The sequence below is a fragment of the Apium graveolens genome, unplaced genomic scaffold (genome assembly GCF_009905375.1).
Source record: "Apium graveolens cultivar Ventura unplaced genomic scaffold, ASM990537v1 ctg1572, whole genome shotgun sequence".
NCBI classification, from domain to species: Eukaryota; Viridiplantae; Streptophyta; class Magnoliopsida; order Apiales; family Apiaceae; genus Apium; species Apium graveolens.
Window position 1 is genome coordinate 30578 of NW_027417306.1, and position 12372 is coordinate 42949.

The following is a 12372-nucleotide window of genomic DNA, read 5'->3' on the forward strand; positions in this document are numbered from 1 at the left end:
ACATATTCGTTTACAAGAGAACACTGATCCGTAGCATGAGAACCTGCACAAAGCTCATAAACCATAGCTATTTGATTAACTCCATACGTAGCCAGAGAATCAACCTTCATTGATAGCGCTTGGAGCTGGGCTGCAATAGCGGTGGCTGCATCAACTTCCAGAATACCTGCTACCTTGCCTGACGTCATCCTCTGAGTGGGGTTTTGATGCTCATTTGCAGCCATCGTCTCTATAAGATTATACGCCTCAGTATAGCTTTTAGCCCATAAAGCGCCTCCAGCTGCTGCATCGAGCATGGGCCGAGATTGGGCCCCCAAACCATTATAGAAACCAGTGATCACCATCCAATCCGGCATTCCATGATGTGGACATTTTCTCAACATTTCCTTGTAACGTTCCCAAGCCTCGCACATAGATTCTGTAGGTTGCTGCGCAAACTGAGTAAGAGCACTCCTCATAGCAGCAGTCTTTGCCATCGGATAAAACTTCACCAAAAACTTTTGCGCAAGATCTTGCCACGTAGTGATGGACCCAGCTGGTTCAGAATGTAACCAGTCTTTAGCCTTGTCCCTTAGTGAGAATGGGAAAAGCCTCAACTTGATAGCCTCATCAGTCACGCCATTATACTTAAAAGTGCTGCAGATCTCGACAAAATTCCTTATGTGCATGTTGGGGTCTTCAGTTGCCGCTCCTCCAAAAGAAACAGAATTCTGCACCATCTGAATAGTGCCCGGCTTGATTTCAAAGGTGTTAGCTTGAATAGCCGGATGAAGGATGCTTGACTGAATGTCATCAATTTTCGGCCAAGAAAAATCCATAAGAGCTGGATCAGCTTGAACAATACGATCTTCCATGTTTACTGGTTCTTTCTGCTCAGTTCCTGAATCCGAATCCTCAAAATCTAACTTCTCCGGAATATCAAGAACTTCATCTGTCTCCTCAGCTGTATCTAAAGTCCTCTTGCGAGCACGAGAACGAGTTTGCATAAACGCTTGCTAAAGTACCTGAAACACAACCGGAAAAATAAGTAACTACTACGTCCTAATCACTGAGTCCTAATGACCAATGATGGTAAGTACATAAACTAAACAAATACGCCGAGTCCCCGGCAGCGGTGCCAAAAACTTGTTAGAGCGAAAACACGCACTAATATTCACGCAAGTATACGCGTTCGCAAGTAATATAGAATACTTTCTAGTTCGTTCCCTCAGAGACTCAGACTAAATTATTGTCTAATTAAACTCACTCACCAATGTATGATTACTTCTCAATGTTAAGATAATAACACTTAAAATTGTTGATTAAATATTAACTACGATTAACTACTTAATTAATCACTTAACTAACACTTCAATTTATCAATAATAAAACACTCATGAAATCACAACTTCATTATTACTTCCTTCTATAGCCATTGTTATTACCTTTAGCATGTGACAGTGATGATATTAATCGAATAACACGAAACTGATAAAAGCCAACTTTCATTGTACTAATATCATTCTACCAAGCATCCACAATTAAGATAGAAGTTAAATAGTCATCAATTATGTTGAGTTCCCATATGTCTACAGAAATTGACAACACAACGATTTAAGCACAAGTTATTCTTTTTGATTACATAGGGCAAATAAAACTGTTAGAGTTACCCACTAATCATGCACAACGTACATGAACCTATGCTAGCATGGCAAGTTCTAAATCTCAAGATCCACTGTCGCTTCACAAGAGATTAACACCCTATCTTATATGTTCGCGACGCACATAAGACGAATACGCACAACCAATACTAGATATCATGCAATCATCACACACTAAAGTATTAAACAATTAACTAAAGAATTCCATAATAAATCCGTTGCAACCCCATGATCACGATTAGCCCATAATAGCACTTATCGACATCATGGGTTTAATTGAAATCATGATAAACAAACACAAGAAAATAATAACTAAACTAATTATATTAAAACAGAATACGTCACAAGAGTAAATAAGTTCAAAGCAAGAAAACTAGCATCCAACGTTACAACAAAACAAGAATCACAAGAATATATGCTTCCTCTTCGTTGCGGTGTGCTAAATCGGTCTTCTTCCTTATCTCCTTTGCTCCTTGCGTAAAAAACACAATCTTCTTCAACAAACATATGTGAAAAACGTCTCAAATCTACTTATATAATAGTCCCATAAAACTCAGATTACATAGAAGTGGAAACCAAATAGAAGTAGAAGTCCTAAAATAATTTATCTTTTTTTCCCGACCCTGCGCGGCCGCTCAGCATAGCTGAGCGGGCGCTCAGCTTGCTGCGCGGCCGCTCAGCAATGCTGAGCGGGCGCTCAGACCTCTTCTGGAAAATTTCTGATTTCGCTTCGTTTCTTCGCAGTAATCTGCCCGTTTCTTTCCTCTCGCAATGGTGAACACATGCCAAGGCTTATTCTTGATGATTCCTCCCCCAAAATGCAACTAAAACCCTGAAATGCATAAACACTAGAAAAACGCATCAAATACACAAAATACTTGATTTCAAGACACCAATTTAAGCCATTTTAAGACGCTCTAAGTGGTATATAATGCCACTTATCATGGTGTTCCTTCCTCTAGAGCTCTAATTGTTCTCCGTGTTCTCGCCATGGTTGTTGTTGTGCTTTCCCACAGACGGCGCCAAATGTTATGGATAAAAAACTAAGGTTATTATTTGCTGTATTATTACTAAGATTCAGGAGCTCAAGGCCTTTAATGGCTGCTCTCGTGTATCGTAGCTTAATTCTGCCTTTACGAGATGCCTACGTATCCCTGTGAATTAGATAATCAAGCCAAAAAACGTAGTTCTGATCTGTGGGGTGAGGCCCCTTATATAGATGTTGGGAGTCCTTGAATTGGATTTGGTATAGGAGACTTGGTGGGCAAGTCTCATAATTAGAATGGACTTTGGAGTCCTAGATAGTAGGAAACTGATCCCTTATCCTTTTAGGTCCCCTTGAGGCTAATCTATAAGGATTTATATCTTCATCGGGACTCTTCTCAATGGCTGATTTTTCCCTTATTAATTAATTACGAAATTAATTAATAATCAGGGCTTTTGGGCCTTTTTTATTCCATCAGGCCTGATCTGGTCCATCAGGCTTAACCTTTCTGGTCTGAACGTCATGCATTCTCTTGTTGGGCCCAGCAGCCCATTAATGCAATATTTAATTATACAATCAGGATTTATTTATCCCTATTAGGTACGATGTAATATAGTTATGGTCGTGGCTTGTGTTCATACTTTAACCTGTTGCGATCCGTGGTTGTGTAAGGTAGGGTCATTACATATATTATTTCATAAACATGTTTATATATTGTGTGGTGTGTGTGTTGTGAACTCCAAAATTCTGACCCGGGTTTGGGGGCGTCACACCTAGAGCCTGGTATGATACTTTGTTAAAGTTCCTTTTAGAAAATCATTTCACAAGAGGTACCTTTGACAAAAATCTTTTCTTTAGAAATGTTAATGGCTATAGTATACTTGTTCAAATTTATGTAGATGATATTATATTTGGCTCTATAGATGATAAACTTTGCAAAAAGTTTTCCAAATTAATGCAAAGTAAGTAAGTATGAAATGAGTATGATGTAAGAACTAACTTACTTTCTTAGTTTACAAGTTTAGCAAGTTAGTGATGGAATATTCATTAGTCAAACTAAATATCTTCATGATCTTTTAAAGAAGTTTGACTTAATGGATTGCACACCTGCAAAAACTCCCATGGCCACTACTACTAAGCTTGAATTGAACACTACTGAAAAGTCTATGGACATTTCAAACTATACAGGCATGGTTGGTTCACTTTTGTATTTAACATCTAGTAGACCAATTATAATATTTTCTACTTGTCTTTGTGCTAGATTTCAGGCTGATCATAGAGAATCTCATTTAGTAGCTATTAAGAGAATTTTCAGATATCTCAAGGGCACACCAAAACTTGGCATTTGGTACCCTAGAGATTCTGGCTTTGATCTAATTGATTATTCAGATGCAGATTATGCAGGGTGTAAAATAGACAGAAAAAGCACAATTAACACATGCCAATTTCTAGGAAACAAGATTGTGTCATGGTTTAGTAAGAAACAAAATTCAGTTTCTACTTCCACAGCTGATGCTGAATACATTGTTGCTGGTAGCTGTTGTGCACATATTCTATGGATGAGAAATTAACTATTGGATTATGGTCTACATGTGGAGAATAATCCAATCTTCTGTGACAACAGAAGTGTGATTGCCATGAGTGAAAATCATGTACAACATTCAAGGACAAAGCACATTGACATCAAATACCACTTTATAAGGGAGCATGTTATGAATGGTACTGTGGAACTTCATTTTGTTCCAAGTGAGTAACAACTTGTAGACATCTTTACCAAATCCAATTGATAAATCAACTTTTACTAGGTTGGTAAGTGAGTTAGGTATGCTAAATTACTCTTACTTCATTATCCTTGATGTCTATGCAATTTGTAAATAGCCAAAAATAAATTTGATTTTACTGTTTAATGGTCCAATTTCGGCTAAGTCAAAATTATCCCTTCAATGGATGTTCATTATCCGTCGAGAGTAAATATCCGTTGATTGCCTATATCCGTTGAATATTCAAATATATTTCTATGTACTTTATCCATCGATGGATAATGGTACATCTGCTATCCGTTGATTCTTATCAATCATAATTGTTAATTCTGAAAACCATTTCCGTTGACACGTGCTTATAGTCATATATGTATACGTTGATGGACATTTTTAGAATTTCTACAGTCATTGGGTGTTTTATTTTACTTTTAACTATTTATTTGTCTTATTCTGAGAAAGTATAAAAGCCTAATTCAATTAAAAATCTCACTTTTATCTTTCTCTAATTACTCAAGGCGATTTTAACTCTCTTTCATCTCCAAAATCCCATCTATCTCTGTAACTTCGAACCTAGCATCAATTGCACATGTTGTGAAAATTATGTCTCAGTCTGGGTATGTCTATGAGAAGAACAACTTCGTAGATTTGGTGGACAAGAGCGTTACTCAGCAAGACTATCACAAAATGATGGACTTCATTAGTAACTGTAAATTGAAGTATGCAATGCTCGAGTCACCTATAAGCTACTGTGAAGCTATGGAGAAAGTATGGCCATCTGCTGTTTTTAATTCCACATATGACAATTATCTTTACTCTCAAAGGTACCAACTATTATGTTAACTCAGATACTATTCAATCTTGCTTTAAAATATTTGAAAATAACACAACTGTTCCACACACCGACATCGATGTGGTCAACTTGCTCAATTCTATGGGCTACTCGCTTAAGACTGCTAGTTTAGGTAATATTAAGAGGAAGGGCCTTAGGAAAGAGTGGAGTTTTATGTGTGATGCTTTGATCAAAGTATTTTCAGGCAAAATCAGTAATTTTGATGCAAGTACTTCTTCTTTGATTAACATGCTTTACATGCTTTTAACTGATAAATATTTTGTTTTTAGCAATTATGTCTTGCTAGAGTTAGGGTATAAATTAGGGGACATTCAGAAAAGGCCTAGAAATGTATATTATGCTAGATTCTTGATGATGTTAGCTAACTTTATTTTTGAGGACCTTGTAATTGAGAACCCAAACAACAAGCTTTCTTGTTGGGTTCAAGAAAAGAGAGTTCTTGCATATTTAAGCAAGAACAATCTCAACAGTGAAGTGTTCCTCAACTATCTTCCAATCTTTGGGGCACCTCAGGTAAGTGAGGTAGCTGTTTCTGTCTCTATCCCTTCTCAACCTCAATTTTTTTGTCTTCAACTGTGGCTATGACATCTGTGACAATGACCAAACAGATGCCTACCCAAGCCACCAAATCAAAATATTCTAAATCCAATTATAAGAAACCAACCTCTAGTGTCTCTCGAAAGACATTAGTTGTAACAATTACCACAACACTTGAGGGGAGTGAACAGGGTGGTGAGTTAGGTGAGGGAAGGGGTGAAAATCAAATAAACCCCAAGAAATAAGGATAGTGAGGTTAGTGAGTCCCATACCAGCCACACCACAGTTTTCCAACAGACTGTGCTGATTAATAAGGATATAAACGCATTGCTAGTTACATCCTCCCAAAATGATGTGGCTATTGAAACAAACTCTCACAACCCAAAAGGAGAAAGGATATTACTGAGCAAAGACAATCCTATATCAGAAAGAAGAAGGCTAAAGTTATGGGGGAGTCATAGGGTGCACACACAGTGCCAACTGCTGTCAAAGACTCAGTTACCGAACTTTCTCAAAGTCAACATGATGTGGCTCCAATAAATGTGGAGTAACAACCAAATTCTCTCATAATTGAAACACCACACACATAAAACTCTCCAACAAATTATGTGGATGTGGTTATGATCAACACATCAATTCCTGATTCTCCATCTCTCAAATTCATGGAGTAGCCAAAATCTCAAGCAAGTGATCATCATCTAATTGATGATTTGTTGGATCACTTGCCATTTCTTTCTCAAACTATTGAAGGGTCTGTGCAACAAAATTTAAAATTAATCTCTACAGACTCAACAATAGTTTCAAATCATATTTCCATTGTTTCTACTTCATCAACGGATATCCTTCATCCGTTAAAAAGTGATTGTCCTTCAACGGATATGCTTCACAACAGTTATCCGTTGATGACCAATTGTGTCATAAGTAATTCTCACAGTGATAATGATGTAATTGGCCCTTCGACTTAAAATCATTATATTTCTATACAATGATTAAAATACTTTGATTACATCAAAAGTTTCCTTTGACCGGGTAATGATAAAAGTGGACTTCGGGTATATTAGGAATCGTGTGAGAAATATGAATGATCTAGAAATGATTTAACCCTTATAATTTTGGAGAGATATTATTGGCTTCTTGTGTGAGCTAGACTATAAAATGCGTGGCGCCGCGCTCAAACGTTGATTTGAAATAATAGTCTACTCACTGATCAAGGAAACATGGATTAAACCTTGAAGAGGATGACACATAACATGACTTGAGTTTAATCTATAATATATGGTTAAAGGGATTAAATTACATTGTACATTATTCACGAAAGGTTTAATCTATCATCAATTTAATTATTATTACTTGGGTAGCAATGATGTATTACCAAATGCCGCTCATTGTTTATAATTAAAATATGAGATATTTAAATTATTTCCAATGTAATAATAACCTGTAGGGTTGCACAAAGAAAGCTTGAAGGAATATCTAATTTAAATTCGGATTTGAATTAAATAGAAAATTCGAATTATTTATTATTAATTAAGTTGGACTTAATTAATAGAATAAATGAAATTCAAATTTACAAATAATAAAATCAAAATTCAGTTGCTTGATGATTAAGTAAGACTTAATTAGATAATAACTAATTTAGATTATAGTTAGAATTTGTTTTTATCTCTCTCATAGATAATCTCTTTAGGGCTGATTGAGTGAATTACATTTTTATTAGTTAAAAATACAAAACCCTAGCAGCTAGAGGGAGAGAGAGAGAGAAAAAGAAGAAGAACGAGTTCAGATTTTGGGTGCTAGTACACTCCTCCTCCGCTCAAGTTTTTGTGTGGATACATATATGGCGTAGATCGAATAGTGGGATACGTGGTGATTGTTTTAAGTAAGGACCTCCATTAGATAACCATAACCATAATCCACGAATTAAATATTGTTTTTCGCATGGATCCTGTGGTGGGTTTCGATTTTATTCAGTTTTTACAGTTTTAATTTTGTTTCCGCTATGTTTTTATGCCCCTAAACCTAATAATGGCATCAGAGCTACCTGCAAAAGGTTTTAATTCATTTGTGTGTTTACTTATTTTGATGGTAATATCATGTATACAATATGCCATGACTATATGTATGCGATTTGTATATTATGTATGTGTTAATAATCTGACATGATAGATATTATGATATTATTCATGTGTTGATGATCTGCCATGATCAATATGATGATATTATGTATGTTGTATATTATTCATGATCAATATGATGATCTTCCTTGATCTGCCAAAAATAAAAAAACACATTCACCACCTTTCTGTGTTGTACTCAATATCTAACAAGTGATATCAGAGAAAAATATGAAAGAAAACAGATAAAAATCTTGGAAGTATGAGTGCATAGAAGTTAAGTAGCATCAAGATACCAGCCTTTGACAGAGCCAACCACACACTATAGAAAAAGAAGATAATGTTATTTATAAGGATGGTCAACCCATTATATATCCAGATTCTCAAGAATGGCCCCTTCACTCCCATGGAAAGGGTTAAGGAATCTACAGATGGAGACATGGTCATGCTAGCTCATTATGCCCCTAAAGACCCCGCAAAATACACTAAAACTTAAAAAGAGAAAGTCTCTCTGGATAGTAGCTTGCAATTAATTATGATAGAGTCACTTGATAATGTGATGTATAACAATATTGTCAACTGTGACACAGCCAAACAGATTTGGGAGAAAATAGAGATTATGTGTGAGGGAACAGAAAAAGTTAGGTCAAATCAAAAGAGGTACCGCTGTCTCAGTATGAGGGTTTTATGGCAAAGCCTAAAGAAGGAATTACTGAAATTTTTGAAAGGTTTACCAAATTTATAAATGACTTGCAACTTCATGATTAAATATTATAAAGCTGAGGAGGTGAACCTAAAGTTCTTTATATCTCTTCCTGACCACCTTGAACAGAAGATACCAGCCATAAGAGAAGGAAGGGACTTGAGAAGAATGACATTGGAGGTGTAGTATGGAATCTTGAAGACATATGAACTTGAAATGTTACAAAGAAAGTTATTAAGGTCAAATAAAGGATATGTAGTTGATGGACCTAGTGCCTTGGTTGTCAATGACAGTGAAGCAAGTGAAGATGAACAAGATGCACAAACTCCAGTCATTCAAGATATGGAGAAAAAGTACAAAGGACCCAAAAAACAAGTTGTTTTGGAGCTAAATAAAGATGAGTATTATACCCTTGATGAGCTAGATGTGATGGACCAATCTATGGCATACCTGGCTAGAATTTTTTTTTAACATTAGGGTCAAAAAGCCAAGATTTTTCAAGAACAAAGGACAATCTTCCAACAACAATAATTGGAAACCAAAAGCTCAATATAACTCAGCTAGCAAAGGTGGCTACAAGTCTGGACCTGTTGACAGATCAAAGATAAGGTGCTTCAACTGTGATGAGTTGGGTCACTTTGCTACTGAGTGCAGGAAGCTAAAGAAAGTGAAGAAGGATAAAGCCTATCTGGAATTGGAAGCAAAGTATGAAGCTCTCTTGAAGAAATAACAGGGAAAAGCTTATATTACTGAAGGAAAGAGTTGGGATGACACTGATAAAGATGATGAAAAAGAAGAATTTGGAAATTATACTTTCATGGCTCTTGAGCATGAAGAATCATCCACTTCAAAATCAGAGGTACTAACTCTAACCACTGTTGATTTAGATGCAAGTCAATATAAAGAAATTGTTCAAAAAATGAGTGTAGAGATGTTTCATATCCATAAAAGCATGGTGGCAGCTACTGAGGAAGTGAGTAGGTTATCTAAGATAAATCAGAAGCTTGAGATTGAGAAATAAGATTTGGAACTGCATCATGTTGAGCTTGAAACTGTCAAGCAAGAAAAAGAATATTTTAAAAATAAGCTGAAGTGTGCAAGTGAAATTGAAGTTGTGTTGAGGGAAACGATAGAGAAGAATGGGGTGAAACTGAAGTCATTTAAGAATGCATCTGAGTTGGTTGGACAATACCATGAGAAGAATAAATCATGTGCTAACATAGCTATTGGTTTGAACTATGATGCCTTGAACAACAACAAGAAAAATAAAGGTGACAAAGGAAAGGTAATTGCAAATCAAGATGTCCCAGTTTTGCTGAGAAAACTTGGTGCACCTTTGTTCAAATCATGTGAAGTCAATTTTAGTGAAGTTGAGTTGGTCATCAAGTAAGATCTTGCAGATGAAGAAAATGAGAAGAAATGCACAGAAACAACTTCAACTCCTAAAACCGAAAAGAAACCCATGGTAGATCAAGATTCTAAGAAGCCAATCAAGGAAATCAAGACTGAGAATGCAGGATGGAAAAATAAGAACATGAATGGGAAAATTGGAGTGAACAAGAGCAACAACTTTGAATTTATTGTAGATGCTCCAAGGAAACAATGTCAGAAGTGTGGCTCTACAATTCATCTAACTCACCTTTGCAAAAAGGCTGTTAATGAGTCAAAAGTGGGAGCCTGCAGATGCAATGAAGCAAAGGCTGAAGACCCCTATTCCTTATGTGACAAATTTGATTGCATTCCTTGCAATATGAAAGTAATGACAAGCTATTATAGAGTGAGAATGAATCTCAAAGAGGCAAAAACTGAGTCTACATCCAATAAGGAAACTGCAAATCAAATTTTGAACACTATTCTTTCTGAATCATCAAATTTTACTTCTGCACATTCTGTTAACAAGAAGAAAGTACCCAACACTGCTTGGGTAGCTAAACACACTTAATTCTCATTGTGTGCAAGGCAAAGAGAAGAAGGTCATCTGGATCATAGACAGTGGATGCTCCAGGAATATGATAGGTAATAAAGCCCTGCTATCATAATTTAAGGAGATGGCTGGCCCATTGGTGAATTTTGAAGACAACAACAAAGGATTCACAACGGGATATGATAATTTAGTTTCTGGAAATGTTGTCATTAAATATATAGTACTGGTAGCTGGACTTGAGGTGAATCTCCTGATTGTCATTCAATTCACAGATAGAGGATTCAATATTTCATTTGACAAAGGAGAATGCTCAATTATCAGGAAAAAGACTGGTGAAGTTGCTTTGAAAGGAGCAAGAAAGGGAAGCTTGTTTTTTGCAGACTTATTCTCAGCAAATAAGGATGGAATGTGTGCTTCTACACCAAGGTATTTGTTGAGCAAAGCAAGTTGTGGCACAAAAAGCTCTCTCACATGAATTATAAAGCTATCAATATCCTGTGAAAAAGGAGTTAGTGAGAGACATGTTAAATCCGGAGTTTGTTCAAGATAAAGTTTGTGAGGGTTGTCAAAAAGGCAAAATAAAAAGGTCTAGTCACAAAAGCAAAGATGTGAATTTTATAAATGTACCTTTGCAACTTATTAACATGGACCTGTTTGGACCAGTTAATGTCTTATCAATCTCAAAGAAATATGCACATGTGATGGTGGATGACTACTTAAGGTACACATGGGTAGAATTTATGTATTCAAAGGATGAAACTCCACACATCATTATTGAACACATCAAGAAAATTGAGAATCAGGCTGTAGATCATAATTGTGTGAAAAGATTGAGGAGTGATAATGGCACATAATTCAGAAATGCAACCTTAACTGAATTCCGCAGGAACAAGGGCATTTTTCAAGAATTTTCAGCAGCAAGGACACCTCAGCAAAATGGGGTAATTGAAAGAAAGAATAGAACTTTGGTTGAGGCTGCTAGAACAATGCTGCAAGATGCCAATTTGCAACAAGTTTTTGGGAAGAAGCTGTCAACATTGCATGATACACTCAAACAGATATCTCATTAACAAAAATCTTGGCAAATCACCCTACTCAATCTTATAAAAAAGGAAGCCTACTGTGAAGTATCTACATGTGTTTGGAAGAAAGTGCTATGTTCTAAAAGACAACTCTGAATATGTGGGAAAATTTGACTCTAAAGTGTTTGAAGCAATTTGTCTGGGATTTTCATTGGAGAAAACCACCTAAAAAGTCTATGTGATTGAACAAAAGAAAATTATGGAAAGCACGAATGTGACTTTTAATGATGAAAAGTGTCCATGCTTGGAATGCCTTGATGAAAATGAAGCTGAAGCCCTTAGTTTGAAAACCTCAACATTGATATGTGATTCTGAAGATGAAGTTGAGATCAACACAAGCAACAAAATCAATGAAGAGTCAACTGAGCATATGAATCATGAGAATGGAAACACATCTCAAACACCTGAATTTTATAGCACAAACTTTGTGGGAAAAAGAGAAGATATTTCTGCAAGTCATGCCAACGGTGAATAAAATACAGAAACTTCAAGTCAACAAAATCATACCAGAAAGTGGGATAGGAGTCACATTAGGGAAACAATTATTGATGATCCAAATGCTGGTGTGAGGACTAGAAGTACAACTGCTAATGAATGTCTACATGCATGCTTTATTTCACAAATTGAACTTAAGAAAACCGAGGAAGCTCTACTTGATCCTGACTAGATATCTGCTATGCAAGAAGAGCTAAATCAGTTTGGAAGAAACAAAGTTTGATAGTTGGTTCCTGCACCAAAGAACAGAAGTATACTTAGAACAAAGTGGGTGCACAAGAA

General features: G+C 36.1%; 1 non-coding gene across 1 annotated transcript; it reads left to right on the forward strand.

The window, feature by feature from the left end:
• Positions 1 to 354: 354 nt before the first annotated feature.
• Positions 355 to 461, forward strand: LOC141699957 (small nucleolar RNA R71). The gene has a single exon (XR_012566175.1). It is a non-coding gene; the product is annotated as a small nucleolar RNA R71 (small nucleolar RNA).
• The last annotated feature ends 11911 nt before the right edge of the window (positions 462 to 12372 follow it).